This window comes from Lissotriton helveticus, chromosome 1_1 (genome assembly GCF_964261635.1).
Source record: "Lissotriton helveticus chromosome 1_1, aLisHel1.1, whole genome shotgun sequence".
Lineage (NCBI taxonomy): Eukaryota > Metazoa > Chordata > Amphibia > Caudata > Salamandridae > Lissotriton > Lissotriton helveticus.
In genome coordinates, this window is record NC_136057.1 from 894,837,033 (window position 1) to 894,852,901 (window position 15,869).

At 41.6% G+C, this 15,869-nt stretch overlaps 1 long non-coding RNA gene across 1 annotated transcript in view; it reads right to left on the minus strand.

The window, feature by feature from the left end:
• Positions 1 to 1,406: 1,406 nt before the first annotated feature.
• Positions 1,407 to 15,869, minus strand: part of LOC144818419 (uncharacterized) — a 96,387-nt gene continuing 81,924 nt past the window's right edge. The window contains exons 3-4 of the long non-coding RNA XR_013607102.1: positions 7,833 to 7,910; positions 1,407 to 1,653 (exon numbers count right to left, since the gene is read on the minus strand). This is a non-coding gene — a long non-coding RNA (uncharacterized LOC144818419). The remainder of the gene's footprint in view (positions 1,654 to 7,832; positions 7,911 to 15,869) is intronic.

Sequence of the window (15,869 nt, forward strand, 5' to 3'; positions counted from 1 at the left end):
GCATACACCGGATGTGGTGCTTCTACAGGAGACCGACTTGATTGGCAATAAATGTTTGGCACTCCACAAGGGGGGGTACAAGTTGGTGGCGCACGCAGGCTTCACTACTGGTTCCACGGGTGTTGGGATTTTAGTCAAAAACTCCTTTCCGTTGTCTGTTCAGAATACTTGGATTGCCCAGAGGGGTAGATATGTGAGGGTCTCTGGGCAGGTCGGGGGTCAGACTGTTATTCTATTGTCGGTATATGTACCACCGGACCTGCAGACTGAGACTTATCATGATTTGGGCAACGTTTTCCTCTCTCTACCTCTTGGTGACCTGGTAATCGGTGGCGATTTTAATTCAGTTCTGGATGGCGAAATGGATCGTAGTCCTCCCTGATCGTAGTCCTGCTCTGACAATCGCAGAAATGGTTGCCAGGCTTTCTGGCGGCGCTAGGTCTGATAGATGGTTGGCGTGCCCGTAACCCGGCGACCACACATTATTACTATGTCTTGGCGGCTCATGGTAGCCTGTCTAGGCTCGATTATGTGTTACTTCCGGCGGTGATCGCGCCTAAGATTCGAGAGGCGCGTTACCTCGGAAGAGGTATAATGGATCATTCCCCATTATGGGTGGTTATTAGCCTAGAATTGCCGGTGGTTGGCAGAGTTGCTCCCCATAGCGCGTGGCAGTTGAAGGACCCCGCCATTAAGAAGGATGTCCTTCGAATGTCAGATAGTTATTTTCAGGAGAATGCGGGATCGGTGGGCTCCGCTCAAACCCTGTGGGAAGCATATAAGACAGTGGCGAGGGGGGAAGTGTTGTCCCTGGTGGTTGGGAAGAAGAAGAGGGCACGAGCCGAAATGGTTCGGATGGAAGCGGAGATTGCACGCTTGGAAGGGAAGTTGGCAGCGACACGGGCGCCGGCGGACCTTCATCAGTTGCGCCTCCTTGAGGAGGAGTACAGAGTGCCTGTCAGAGATAGGGCAGTGGCGAGTCATGCAGCTGTTCAGAGTCGTATTTATGAACACGGGGATAAGGCTGGAAAGTTGATTGCTTGGCTTGAGCGCAGGGAACGGACCTCTGTGTTGGTGCCGGAGTTGGAGGGTACGGAGCCGCAGATGCTTACGGACCCGCAGGCAGTGGCAGATGAATTTGCTGATTATTATCAGAAGGTTTATACGGCGGGAGTGACTATACGGTGGCAGAAAATAGCGAGATGATCAGAGATATTGTTATTTTGTGGGTAACAAGGACCCCCTGATTTGGATCGTACTCCTGGGTCAGGGAAAACAGTTTTTTGTGCAAAGGTAACAACCCAGGCAGACAAAATAGGAACAAATACTGGCTATTGAAAGAAACACATATTTATGGACAACTCATTCAAAACGCAATGGACTGTAATGATATCAAAAGGGTTGATTTTTAATATAAAAAGATATGTGGATAAATCTGATTCAATAAAAAGATAATTACATGATATGAATAAACATGAATTATTTGAACAATATATGGTAAACAAACATATCAGTATACATAAAAAGTGAAATAGAAGATTTTTTCCTTTAAAAATAATTTCTCCAATACAGGAAGTTTCTAAGGCTGTAAGTCTACGCGTTTCGACAAAAACATTTGTCTTCCTCAGGACAGTTCGATATCAGCCATTATTTCTAAAAAAGATAAAACAAAATCACAAAAATATAACAGTACATTGCAGGTGCTACTATTTACATATATAAGAATGAGAAAGCTCATTTCTTTTTCTATTTTCTTTTTCTTTACAAAGCCAGAATTTATATCAGAAAACAACATAGATATAGGAGCAAAAAGATTGGGAAACATTAACATATTTGATAAATGTCATATTAACTAAAACACAAGGTGAACCACGAGGGAGGTCATATACTAGAATAGAAAGAGGCGCAACATTTTCGGTAGACCAATATTTCTGGGAGTTCCTATGGTTACAAGATTTTATACCTAATTAATTATCAAAAAGTTTTTTTCCTATTTACCATGACTGCATATATCACATCTATATGTAGTATTACATGGGAAAAGAAATTAGTTATACCTAGGCTGGAGTAGTAAATTGTAGTATCTACTCTAGAAACTACTATTTCAATTCTATTAGTAGCAATTCATAATGAGGTGAGGAAATTACAACCATTTATTAACATTCTGGGTTTGGTTGCTGAAAAACCTTACCTAAAATAGAGAAGTTATACAATGTTGGGTACGTGGTAGATGGGGCGGGTAAGGCACCTCTCCTTTTTATAGCTGGAGACGGTATGTGATGGCTATTCAAATAAAAGAAATATGTTCATTGGAATATGATAAAATAAAATATCACTCTAGTCTAATGCGTTAATTACAAAAGATGATATTTTTACCTGTTAAGACAGTAATCACTGCTGTCTTCCTACCACTGCCCACAAATACTCTTCACGCTTTGTTTTAAAAAAAGGTTAATTAAAAGACAGAATCCCTCGTTGTTTTCTTTCAAAGAATGATGTTGCAATTTGGGCTAGAGAGAAAAGGATATATATATATTCTATTATTTTACTGGGTACGCAAAGGATTGCGGACTTGATCTGACTACTAGATCTAAGTAAAGACTCCTAAATACTGTTAATTACCTTATGACCGGTGATCAGAAAGACGCTGGGAGTGAAGAAAAACAGTGATATGCGTTTCCTTTATAGTTCCCTCGAAAAAGCGGCTCTATCTCGTACATCAGCTACAAATTGTAAGATAGAATTAAGTGTTATACGTGGAAAATGTGTCTCGAATTGATTTTATAGTTCGTTAGTACCGCTTTCTAGTTGTCATTTACCTGTCGTGTGATACTTTTCGAGAGGTGAAAGATAACAGATGCCGGGCTTAAAAACGCCGTCTCCCTCCGTTCCGTTTGTTTTTTAAGAGATGGATGGGATTCAAACTGATCGCAGGTTCCTAGTAAATGCCTAATGAATGTTACAGACTCAAGTTTAGTTTTTGTCTTTACACCGCTTTTACAAATAACATAACATCAGTGGTTATGAAACTATCAGGCTTAATACTATCGATTTACCTGTCTCGCAATAATCCCTGGAACTTGAGCAAGGAGGAAGGCAAGGTGGTTCCCGGCTTCGCTCGCGTTCAAAGGGGCGGTTACAGCTCAGTGGAGAGACGCCTGTTCGGACAATATAAAACCCCAGTTACGAATTAGATTGAATTAGTTTAAACGGGCGGAAAGATTACAGAAGCGCTCAGTTTTCAAATAGCTTATAGCGAGTATGGCAAATGGGGACATGCCATCTATCAAACCACAGTGGTAGAGAGGGGCGAGGGGGCCTCTCACACAGATTATTCGGCGGAACCTTACCGATGTAAGCGACGCGGGATTCGAAGTAGCTCTGTCCTCCTCAGCGGTTCGTGCAGGAAACAACGATTTCCTGTAGTCCGTTTTCTACTATTATTTATACTCTGAAGGTGATCCACCTTCATGTAAGCTCCGCCTTTATTTAAAGTAACAACGTCTGTCTTTAAATTCTCTCTATTAGTTTAGGAAATATTACCGGGGACAAATGTGGGATCTATATTTTAAGAGGAGACAGTTACAAGTTTCATAGAGTAACCCAAAAAGGGACGCAGGCAAAATCGTTTGTATAGGAAGGGGAAGAGCAATTATTACCTGAATGGAAAAAGAACCCATTATCCTATTGCAGATATTCTTAGCCATTCTCCATAGCAATTATATGATGAAGAATAGACGCAATGTCATATGATTGCGTTTTCCCACGGCAGATCTTGATTTAATCCGTGGGCAAAAGTACCAAGGGTAAAGATCCAGTAAACTTCTCGTTTTCTGCGAATGGCGTCTCCTCCTTGGTTTTGTTGTACATGGATTTTTTCCAAGATGCGCCATTTCAACTCTTCTGGTTTATGGTTAAATTCTATGAAATGACTGACTAACGGAGCTGTGACCTTTTTTGTTTTAATTGCCGACCTATGTTCGGTTAGCCTGGTCTTAATCATGCGTGACGTCTCACCCACATATCCAAGATTGCAAGGACATGTGAGTAGATACACCACATTTTTTGTGTTGCAAGTCCAAAGTTCTCTAGCTTGGATCTTTATCTTGTTAAAATCTATAGTTTCGCCTGTTATGATGGTTTCACACGATTGGCAAGAACCACAACGTGGGGTACCCTTAATGGCATTTGCCCCATTGATGGATTTTTGAATAAAGGGAGTATTCATGGTGTTGCCCTTATGTCGTGAATGAACCACGTAATCTTTCAAGTTTTTATTTCGCTTGTGAGCAAACATTGGTTTTTGCAATTTATTCTGGTTATCTGTAATATTTAAAAGATGCCAGTTTGAATTTATGATCTGCCTAATCGTGGAATTCAAAGTTGAGTGTTTAGTAATGCATACTAATTTCGGATCTGTTTTCTGTTTCTGTGAGTTTAAAAGGGTATTGCGATCATAAAATCTTGCTCTCTTATAAGCAACTCTAACTAGGCGACGAGGGTAACCTCTTTCTATGAACCTTTGTTTCATGATCTCGGCTTGAGTGTCGTAGTCCCTAATATTAGTACAATTTCGCCTAACTCGCAAAAATTGCGAGAAGGGGATACTGTCCTTCTGGCAGCGTGGGTGATAGCTCGTGAAATGCAAAAGGGTGTTTCGAGCGGTAGGCTTCGTATATAAGTCTACTTCGAGGGCTCCCTCTTTATTTTTAATATTTATATCTAGGAACTCAACCTTACTTTCATTAATGTGTGCCGTGAAACGTAGATTTTCATCCACCAGGTTCAGCCACAAAAGGAATTCTTCCAGAGTCTGTTTCCCATCGGTCCAGACAAAAAAGATATCGTCAATGTAGCGGTACCAATGGGAAACAGACTCAAAGAAGGGGGCCACCTCATTAAAGATGAATTTATTCTCAAACAAGATCATATAGATGTTAGCTATTGATGGAGCTATTGAAGCCCCCATGCTTACTCCTTTGATTTGTAAAAACAGGTCATTCCCAAACTCAAAAAAGTTTTCCTTCAGAACTAAAGACAGACAGTCTCTAATAAAAGATTTAGAACAGGGAATTTTGTGTACATCAATGAACCACATTGTGGCCTCAATTGCTTCTGCCTGTGGTATATTACTGTATAATGACTCTACGTCGAGAGTCACAGAGATATTGTTATGCCTTGTTTGTCAAAGGAGGACAGGGGTTACCTTGATTCCCAGTTAACGGATGACGAGGTAGCCCAAGCGATTAGGCAGATTAAATCCGGTAAGGCGACAGGTCCAAATGGGATTCCCATTGAATTGGATAAGTTGAATGCCAATAAACTGGCTCCCTATGTGCGCGCCATGTTTTTAGAAAGGAGAGTGCGGTGAGCTCCCCTATGATCAGTGCATTGCCAACATAGTCGTTATCTATAAAGCGGGAAAACCCAAGACACGGTGCTCCTATTATAGGCCCATATCACTGCTAAATGCAGAGCCTAAGATATTGGCGAAGCTCCTGGCGACCAGATTGGTCAAGGTGATTATGACTTTAACTCATTCGGATCAGTCGGGTTTTATGCCATGTCGTAATACGGCGCTAAATCTGCGTCGGTTGCAGGGGGTCCTTGGAGGGGCCTCAAAAATACATGAACCGACGGTGTTGGTCTCCTTGGATGCTTCGATGGCCTTTGATCGGGTGGAGTGGAGATATCTATTTGCTGTGTTGGAAAAGTTAGGTTTTGGAAGTGACTTTGTTAGTTGGGTACGCTTGTTATACACTAGGCCCCTGGCTAGGGTTATTGTCAATAACTGCAAGCCCCGTGATTTTCAGTTGGGAAGGGTAACGAGGCAGGGATGCCCGCTGTCTCCGCTGCTCTTTGCGCTCGCAATGGAGCCGGTGGCCGCGTGGGTGCTCTGGGATAGATCGATCCGGGGTTTACGTTGGACTTCTGAATGGGAGGACAAGATTTTGCTGTATGCCAATGATGTGTTGCTTTACCTCACTAGGCCTAAGGAGTCCTTCGGGGTTTTCCTGGATGTGTTTGCTATCTTCAGTAGGTACTCCGGCTTGGTCATTAATTGGGACAAGTCTATGATCTTTGTGGTGGTTGGGGAACCTCCGATGGTCCCGCGGTCGTGTCCAGTACGAATTGAGACGACCGAGTTTCGGTATCTGGGTATCTATATTACGCTTGATCCGAGGCTGCGGTATGAACGTAACCTGGCTGCTCCATTGAGTAGGTGTAGAGCAGATGTGGAACGCTGGAGATCCCTTCCTCTCTCAATGCTTGGGAGAGCCGTTTTGTTTAAAATGATAGCGCTTCTTCGGTTTTTGTATGTGTTGCAGAATTCGATGGAACCTGTGCTGGTTGCTTATTTTAAGGAGATAGAGGCCCTCCAGAGGCAGCTCCTCTGGCGTGGTAGCGTTCGTATAGCCTTCCGTAAGTTGGCCCTCCCTTGGTACAATGGTGGGATCGGGCTTCCGGATATACGCAAATATTACTGGGCTTCCCAGTTGGCCGCAGTGAGACCCGGGCTACGCCATGGACCGGGGTCAGACCCTAGGAGGGATGCTTGATAGGGCTTTGTATTCTAGACCTGGTAGGTTCCCTCTGACTGGTCCAACTGCCCATGTGATACGGGTGTGGCACGCGGCTAATAAAAGTCTGGGGTGGGAAGGTAGACTCACGCTGGCTACCCCTCTGTTGAATTCTGAAAAGTTGGGTAGTATGTGGAAGACCAAGGGCTTTGATAGATAGGACCTCATTGGCATCAATAAGATTGGAGAAGTGTGGGGGAAAGGTGCAGTTCACACGTTTGAGTCCCTAGTGGATCAGTATAAATTACACCAAAATTAGTATTTCCGCTATTTACAGGTGAGGCATGCGTTGACTACTCATGTCCCTAGGGGTATGGATCTCCCGGAGGCGTCCCCTCTGATGGCCGGGTACTTGATGGACATATCCCGGAGAAAACGATATCGTTGATTTATCGTAAACTGGTGAATCACTCCGAGGACCCGCTGCTGAAGGTTAGGGCCCAGTGGAGTGCGGATGGGCTTGAGTTAGATGATGAGGACTGGACTGAAGCAGTGGCCTCTCCTAAGGTAGTTGCTATCCAGATGCGGCTCCGGTTGGTGCAGCTGAAGATCCTGCATAGGTCTTATATTACAGGGCCGCGCCTGGTACGAATGGGGCGAGCTGAGAGTGGTGCTTGTAGGCGGGAGTGTGGAGAAGAAGGTACCTTGATGCATACATTGTGGCATTGTGATATGATACAGACATACTGGGCCGAAATACATGCTGAGCGGGGGGAGGTGCTGGGCGTAGTGATGAGGCCGGAGGCTCGGAGATGTCTGTTGAATGTTTGGGAACCGTCCGATTTAAGTGTATTTCAGAAGCAGTGGCTGACATTGACATACATGGTGGAGAAGCGTAATATTGCCCAACTCTGGGGTGCTAGTCAGCCGCCCGGGTCACTAAGTGGGCGGAGGACCTTGATTGGTGTATGTTCAGGGAAAAGTCAGTTTATGTGCCCGCGAAAATGGGGGGAAATCTGGGGGGGGTGGAACAGTCACCGGGGTGAAATTTGTGATCCTCCCATGTCAGGCCTTGATGAGGTTTTGCCGGAATCCAATGGACCCTAATTATTCATTGTGGATCATTTCATTCTGTGGGGTGCTGTTATCTGTGCATTGGAATTGTAGTCGTTTACCTGAGATTTCTTTTATGTAAATGTGTTTGTTGTTTAAAAAAAAGATTTTCACCAAAAAAAAAGACAGAACATTGGCATATAAAGTTAGCAGTTGTTTGAAGTGGGCTAATGAACATGAGATAAGAGTGTACAGTACCTGGTAGTTCCATGGAAGCTTGCTGCGTCGACGGACCCGGTGACATCAATGACTGGCCAATGCTGCCTGCAGCTGGCTCTGGAGATGTACAAAATATAGTTGTTAAAAAGTTCGATGAAAAAATATAGAATGCAAAAATATTGACCCCCTATACTTAAACAGGTAAGTAAAAAAATATCGAAAAAAATATTGATGTAAAAAATATAGTTATACGAAATATCGATTTATATATATAATATTAAATATGTTAAATAATGAAATTAATATAAACAATTAAAGGAGATGTAAAATATATATATATATTTATGTATATGTATATATACAAATAGCATAATATCTAATTAAAAAAACATTTTATTATAAATTAAAACATTAAGGGCCAGATGTAGGAGCCCAAATACCGGTCGGTAAGGGCCGATTTCGGCCGTTACCGACCGGTATTCAGGAATTGGCATGTAGGGGCCAATTTTACCGATTCGGTAAATTTACCGAATCGGTAGAATACCGAATCGGTATTTTTTCCGATTCGATGACTTCTAGATGTAGGTGGGACTCTTCTAAGTCCCAAAGGCCTTCAGATTCGGTATTTTACCACCCAATCCAATTGGGTGGTAAAATACCGAATCCAGGTGTGCTTGCACATGTGTGCGTTCACACCTATGCCATGTGACAGACAGACATGCCCTTAAGGCATGTCTGTGTGCCACATGGCACACATGCCTGTATTTGGGGTGCTAGAGGGTGTCAAAGTGACACCCCCTGCACCCTTGCTCGAATCGGTATTTACCGAATCGGTAAATACCGATTCGGTATTGCCCATTGATTCCTATGGGCTTCAAGGCCCATAGGAATCAATGGGCAATACCGAATCGGTATTTACCGATTCGGTAAATACCGATTTTGACAGAATCGGTAATTCAATTACCGATTTTACCTAAATCTCCCTCCTTCATATTTACCGATTCATAAATACAGAATCGGTAAAATTCGGTATTTAATAATTGGTAAATACGAATTACCTACATCTGGCCCTAAACTATTTAGAAATATTTAAACTTAAATTTCCCACTGCAGTCAGTGCAACAGTGGGGAAAGTATTGGGTAACAAAGGGGTAAAGTTACTTTTCCCTCTCCAGTTAGTGCAACAGTAGGGAAAGTGTTGGATAGCGGAGGGGTAAAAATTACTATTCCCACTCCAGTGAGTGTAACAATAGGGAAAGTGTTGGAGAGCGTAGGGGCAACAATTACTATTTCCACTCCAGTGAGTGCAACAGTAGGGAAAGTATTGGATAACGGAGGGGTAAAAATTAACTTTCCCACTTCAGTCAGTGCAACAGCAGGGAAATTGTTGTATTGCAAATGGGTAAAAATTACTATTCCCGCTCCAATAATTGTAACAGTAACGAAAGTGTTGAATAGCGGAGGGGTAAAAGTTACTATTCCCACTCCAGTGAGTGTAACTGTAGGGAAATTATTGGATAGCGGAGGGGTAAAAATTAACTTTCCCACTTCAGTCAGTGCAACAGCAGGGAAATTGTTGTATTGCAAACGGGTAAAAATTACTATTCCCGCTCCAATAATTGTAACAGTAAGGAAAGTGTTGAATAGCGGAGGGGTAAAAGTTACTATTCCCACTCCAATTAGTGCAACAGTAGGGAAAGTGTTGGATTGCAAAATGGTAGAATTACTATTCCCACTCCAGTGAGTGCAACAGTAGGGAAAGTATTGGATAGTGGCGGGATACAATTTACTATTCCCACTCCAATGAGTGCAAGAGTAGGGAAAGTGTTGGATTGCTGAGGGGTAACAATTAATATTCTCACTACAGTCAGTTCAAAATTAAAAACAAACAAAATATTAACAACAAACATATTTAAAAAAACTAAATAAAAAAATATATAAATATGTTATAAATTAAAATACAAATATATTTAGTATTACAAAAAAATAAAAAAACATATTGTAATGTTAATCTCAATTAAATTTATATTGATAAATAAAAAATAATCATACATTTATTATAAATAAATTACTTTCCACCCTACTCCCCTATAAACTCACAACCCGCTGCAGAGCTGAAAAATGCAAGATGTAATTAAAATGAAATTGGTAACTACTAAAAATGTAACACATATATTAAAAAAATAAACAATACTTAAACAAAAAACATACATCACATACATTTAAATTATAAACTAACATACATAACACTAATTAAAAAATCGATATTTTATACAGCTAAACTTTTGCAAATGATATTAATGATATCTATGGGGTCCATTACGATGGGGGGTGGACTTCAGTCTGTCCATCAAACTAGCGGTGCTGGGACTGGCCGCCAGTGGTACAGCGGTTCTGCCATGGTAGTTAGGTTGCCACCGCCACGGTGGAGTTGGCATCCCGCATATATTACATTGTGGCGGGTGGTGTTGTAAGCAGCACCCACCACAATGCAATATATGCATGTTGTGCATTAGCATGCACAATGTGACAGGTACCGCGCGGTGCCTGCCACTTTTTGCATGCTGATGTTGGGGATACCATGGGTACCCTCCAAGTGCAGCCCCCCACCCCTATGGGGGCCCACAACAGGACCCAAAGAGAACTCAGCATGCCTTTCCATGGCGGAGTCTATGCCATGGAAAGGCATTGAAAATGCCACATACTAATATGGATGACAGTGCCTGTAAGAAAAAAACCACATTTGTGTCGCAATTTTATATACACATTCATAAAAAGTGGTTTTTTTTGTGGTGTTGGTTACATTGCATTCATAGTATAATATGCAAGCAATACATCTCCGTTTGGTCTCAGATTCAATCTGCTTTGTGGAAAACTAAGATTCACATCAATTGACGTTTTTGGATTTTTTGTCTAGGACCATTTTCTTATATATACTATTACCCAGGTCCTTTGACTTATTGGGTTTACCCCATTGTTTTCAATGACAGTGCCTGTAAGGCACCGCCACCATATTATGGGCCTTTAGGCAAACAGGACTATTGCCTAACAGTGGAAAAGTGGCAGGTGGAATTTCTGTCCGCCGCGATACCCCCGCCATGCTAATGTGGTAGGGGTTAACAGGCCGTCCGGCGGGGTGTTTTGGCGGGCAGATCACCATGCTAATGACCCCCTATATTTTTTTAACTATATTTCTAACCTTAAATTCAATATTCTTGTTGTAGATATTTTGGTGTCACGATATTTCCAACTCTATATTTGTGTAGGTTGACATTTCCAACTCTGTCTGCATACCTTGCCAGTTCATACAGCAGCTACAGAAATTAGTAATAAGAGACATCAGAATCATGGCAGTTTGACTGAGGATAGTTTTGCTAGATATGTAAACTTGTGTTGATGCAGATAAATGCAGGATATAGCATATTCCTTACACGTGCAAATTAATAATTCCCAAATATCTTTTTGAAATGACAACAGGGGTTAATGAAATGCTTAGGGGTGTACATTGTAGTTAATGGGTAAGAGCAACAGAATGACCTCATTAACGAACAACAGCAGGTGGATCTGCCTCCTAATATGGCCCAATGGGTGGGCTATAATGTGTAATAGGGGATTATTACTTCACTGCGGCTGTGAGGAGACAAACATGCAGCCGTTCAGATAGCAGTGCAAAATGTTTATTTGGAATTTATTTTCCAGCATACAGCTTGTGTGCTGGAAAGTTGCCGGAAAGTAAAGAAAAGTAGTGCTCTCTGCTGTTTAGCATCACTTTTCATCAAGGGGGTGTTCCAGCTGTGATATTCCTAAGTGACTGCCCTTGGTCTTTGATGCAAAGCCCTATCTACTAACAATAGTAAACAGGACTGTTCCCCAAAAAATAATGTCTCTTTGAAGCAGGCATTAACAAGGAGAAATGGTTATATTTCTCCAAACCTTTTCTGACTTTGCATGTGTACTGCACACATCCAAAGTGGCAAAGTTTTAAAGTTTTTCTAGACATCATGCATGCATCTTTGCCCTATGGTGCAAATGTGTGTGGGTTGTGCGAAGAGAGCAGAAGGAGTGCCGTATCTTAATGTGGTGCTTATCTCCTTACCCCGTCTCACGCAACTCAACTATGGGTGGCGCTACGTTGCATGATATATTAATAAAACTACTACAGAGTATTGAAATATCACAATGCTAACAATGTATCGATGTGGGAACTTGTCAGTGTTACACAGTCTTTGAAAATGCTTAGTCATGTTTTCTGTGACAGTTGCTGGGAAAAGAGAAAACATTTGATGCACATATTCATGTGACCTGAAACACTGGTAAGTATGGTGACAAAATACATATCTATGAATGCTTCAATATGGACATGAGTGTATTGCGTGGATGTGTAGTGTAGTTCCTATATTCCCAATAGGCTCTGCGCATCGGAATAACATATCCTATAGATTTGACGTAGGACTTATGTCTACTAGGTCTCTATCGAATATATTAGATTTAATTGTGAGTGCCAGCTAGCTCAGAGGTCACTCGAAACTTTCTCGAATAAACAAGAAGGGATAAGTTTCTGACAACCCCATAAACATGACAACTTTGTTTCCCCAGGAATAAATTGATCTTCAGAGTTGTGGTAACAATAGATAGATATTTCACCCCAGTCAATCGTGCATGCTTCGTTTCAACAGAGGTGCAGAGAAATAGAGAGACGGACGTTTTCAATAAAAGTATTTATTGAACAGTCTTCTTTCTCATGCAGAAGAAATGAACTGCTACAATCGTAATACTGGTTGCAAAGTATAATGCATACAGTAAGAAGAGTATTATAAAATAATACTGTAAAAGCATTGTATGGTTCCTAGACCATAGATAAATACATCCATAAATAACATAGGCTAAAAGTACTCAACTGGTACTTCTAAAATACACCTACCCCAATATACCTAACCTAAGTCTAGTATGAGGGAAGAAGTGAGGTGTAGCATAGGTTTCGTTTTTCTTTGCCAAGAATCTATCCAAGATTTCTCTTAGGGTCTAATCAGCTCCGTACCTTGGTTTTAGAATGAAGGAGGTCTGTTATCTGTATGTCTCCGGACTCGAGTTCCCAACACCCCGCAAGGGGAGCTTGGAAACACTGGAGTTGGATTCTCAGCGAGAGAAAGCAGCCTCTCTGTCAGTGCATCAGCTGGAGGGTCGGCTTACTTCAGCAATTGCTGTAGCGAGCTGCGTCGGGCAAGTAGATAGTCGAACTGCTCCAAACCACTGTGTGTTTGGAAGGGCAAGTGTAAGCATATTTATACCTTGAAGGTGCCTGGTTTGACGTAATGTCGGACATAATAACGTTACCAAAGAACCCCAAGGGAATGGTAGTTCTTCGAAAACGCCATGATTTCTAGGACAAATCAATATTCAAGAAAGAGGATGTCCCTGACTGCTGAAGCCAAGTTTTCCAAGAAATCGTTGTGGCTTTTTGGAACTAGTGGAAGTAGCCATGGCTGTATTTGGACTGGATGGGTTATATCTAAATATGGTTATGATTACTATGCCTATATAAGGGCATAGTACCCAAGGGCAAGCCGTACTGGACCATATCTCTGAGGTCGGGATCTCAAGTCCTTTCCCTCTCCCCTCCCTACCTTCCAACCTACCCTCATTAGTTCGACTTCCCGTCTGCCCTGACTCTTCTACCCCTAAAATAAGCGATACACCGATCATCTCTGCTTTCCTATTGAACACTCGGTCAGCAGTAAAACACCACCTTGATCTGTTTATCTTTCTGGACACTCAGAAACCTACTCTACTGTTCCTTACGGAAACCTGGTTCTGCCAGGACTCTCTGCCTAACCTGCTTGCGGCCTTACCTTCCTCTTACTATGCGCTCCGGGCTGATCGATCTCCCGGCAAAGAAGGTGGGGGAGTGGCCTTGATTATTCGCTCCAATTTACATTTCCAACTATTACCTCATTCGCCCATCCCAGCGGTTGACTATCTAGTCGCACGTTCTAATTCCTTTCAGACACCTATCACATGTGTGCGGTGTGTATCACTTACAACGCAACTTTTACGTCGTAATGCTGTTACAACGCAGCTATTACAACGCAGGATCCATTACATCGGATGCCATTACAACGCATGGCATTACATAGCAGATGGTATTACAACGCATACCATTACATCGTAAGTATTGGTAAGTATATAATTTTTATTTATTTTATTTAATATTATATAATTGATTTAATTATTATTAATTATAAATAAAAATAAATAAAAATATTTATTTATGTTTTTAAATATTATAAATTAAATTTATTAATTTAAGTAATTTTTTAAATAAGTATGATTATAGGAGTATATGTTTTGGGGTACTGAGGTATATGTTTTGGGGTGTTTGGGTATTTTTAGGTTTTAGGGCAGGGTTTGGGTTTTGGGGTACAGGGGTGTTTTTAGGTTTTAGGGTTTTGGGGTACAGGGGTGTTTTTAGGTTTCAGGGTAGGGTTTGGGTTTTGGGGTACAGGGGTGTTTTTAGGTTTCAGGGTAGGGTTTGGGTTTTGGGGTACAGGGGTGTTTTTAGGTTTCAGGGTAGGGTTTGGGTTTTGGGGTACAAGGGTGTTTTTAGGTTTCAGGGTAGGGTTTGGGTTTTGGGGTACAGGGGTGTTTTTAGGTGTCAGGGTAGGGTTTGGGTTTTGGGGTACAGGGGTGTTTTTAGGTTTCAGGGTAGGGTTTGGGTTTTGGGGTACAAGGGTGTTTTTAGGTTTCAGAGTAGGGTTTGGGTTTTGGGGTACAGGGGTGTTTTTAGGTTTCAGGGTAGGGTTTGGGTTTTGGGGTACAGGGGTGTTTTTAGGTTTCAGGGTAGGGTTTGGGTTTTGGGGTACAGGGGTGTTTTTAGGTTTCAGGGTAGGGTTTGGGTTTTGGGGTACAGGGATGTTTTTAGGTTAAATTAAATTAATTATATTATATTAATTACATTTCTTAATTAAAATAATTAAATTAAATACATTATTTTAAATAATTTAATTTAATTACAATCAAAAAAATATTTAAATTAAATTAATTTAATTATATTAATTAAATAAAATTAATTACAATTTTTATTAAAATTAATTTAAATAAATAGATTTAAATTTATTAAATAAAATTAATTATTATTTTAAAATGTATTTTAATTAAATTAATTAAATTAAATTAATAAAATTAATTTAATTACACTTTTTTTTTAAAAAGGTATACTTACCTATACTTACGATGTAATGCCATGCGTTGTAATAGCATCTGCTATGTAATGCCATGCGTTGTAATGGCATCCGATGTAATGGATCCTGCGTTGTAAAAATTCCGATGTAACGGAATGCGTTGTTATAAACCGCGTTGTAGTGACACCAATCCCATGTGTCCTGATGTATCGCCCTCCCAACAATATGCCACATTTCCTTTCAGCCTTCCAGGACCTGCTCGCCACATTAGTCGTGAACAACTCAGCGGTCCTGGTACTTGGAGACTTTAATTTTTGGCCTTCGGATCCAGCTGAGGATGCCCTCTCCCGTGACTTTACGGAATCACTTCTTAGCCTTAATTTTGTATCTCACATTCACACCCCAACCCACATTCAGGGTCATATTTTGGACCAAGTTTGGTCCCTTAACATCCCTATCCACGCACCTATTGTTACCCCTTGTTTGTGGTCCGACCACTATCTAATCTCCTTCTCATTGGATCTTAGTCTGACCACAAAACTTTCCCCGCCCAAGAACACCTGGGCCCGCAACTGGGGCAAAGCCGATATCCCGGCACTCTGCTCCTCCCTACTAGCATCTAGTCCTTCCTTGGAGGGACTTACTACATCACGTCAGGCCGAGACTCTGAATACTTGGCTGACTAACGCCTGTGACCAACTGGCCCCCTTAAAACGCATCAAGGTAAGACGTGCTCACGATCTCAACAAATGGTTCAGCCCAGAACTTAAGGAGAAAAAACTGGCTGTCCGTCGCGCCGAACGGGCATGGAGACGCACCTACTGCACTCCCTCCAACTTACTGTACTCCTCTGTTCAGGCAGAGTACAAAAAAGCCATCTTAGATGCCAAAACCTCCT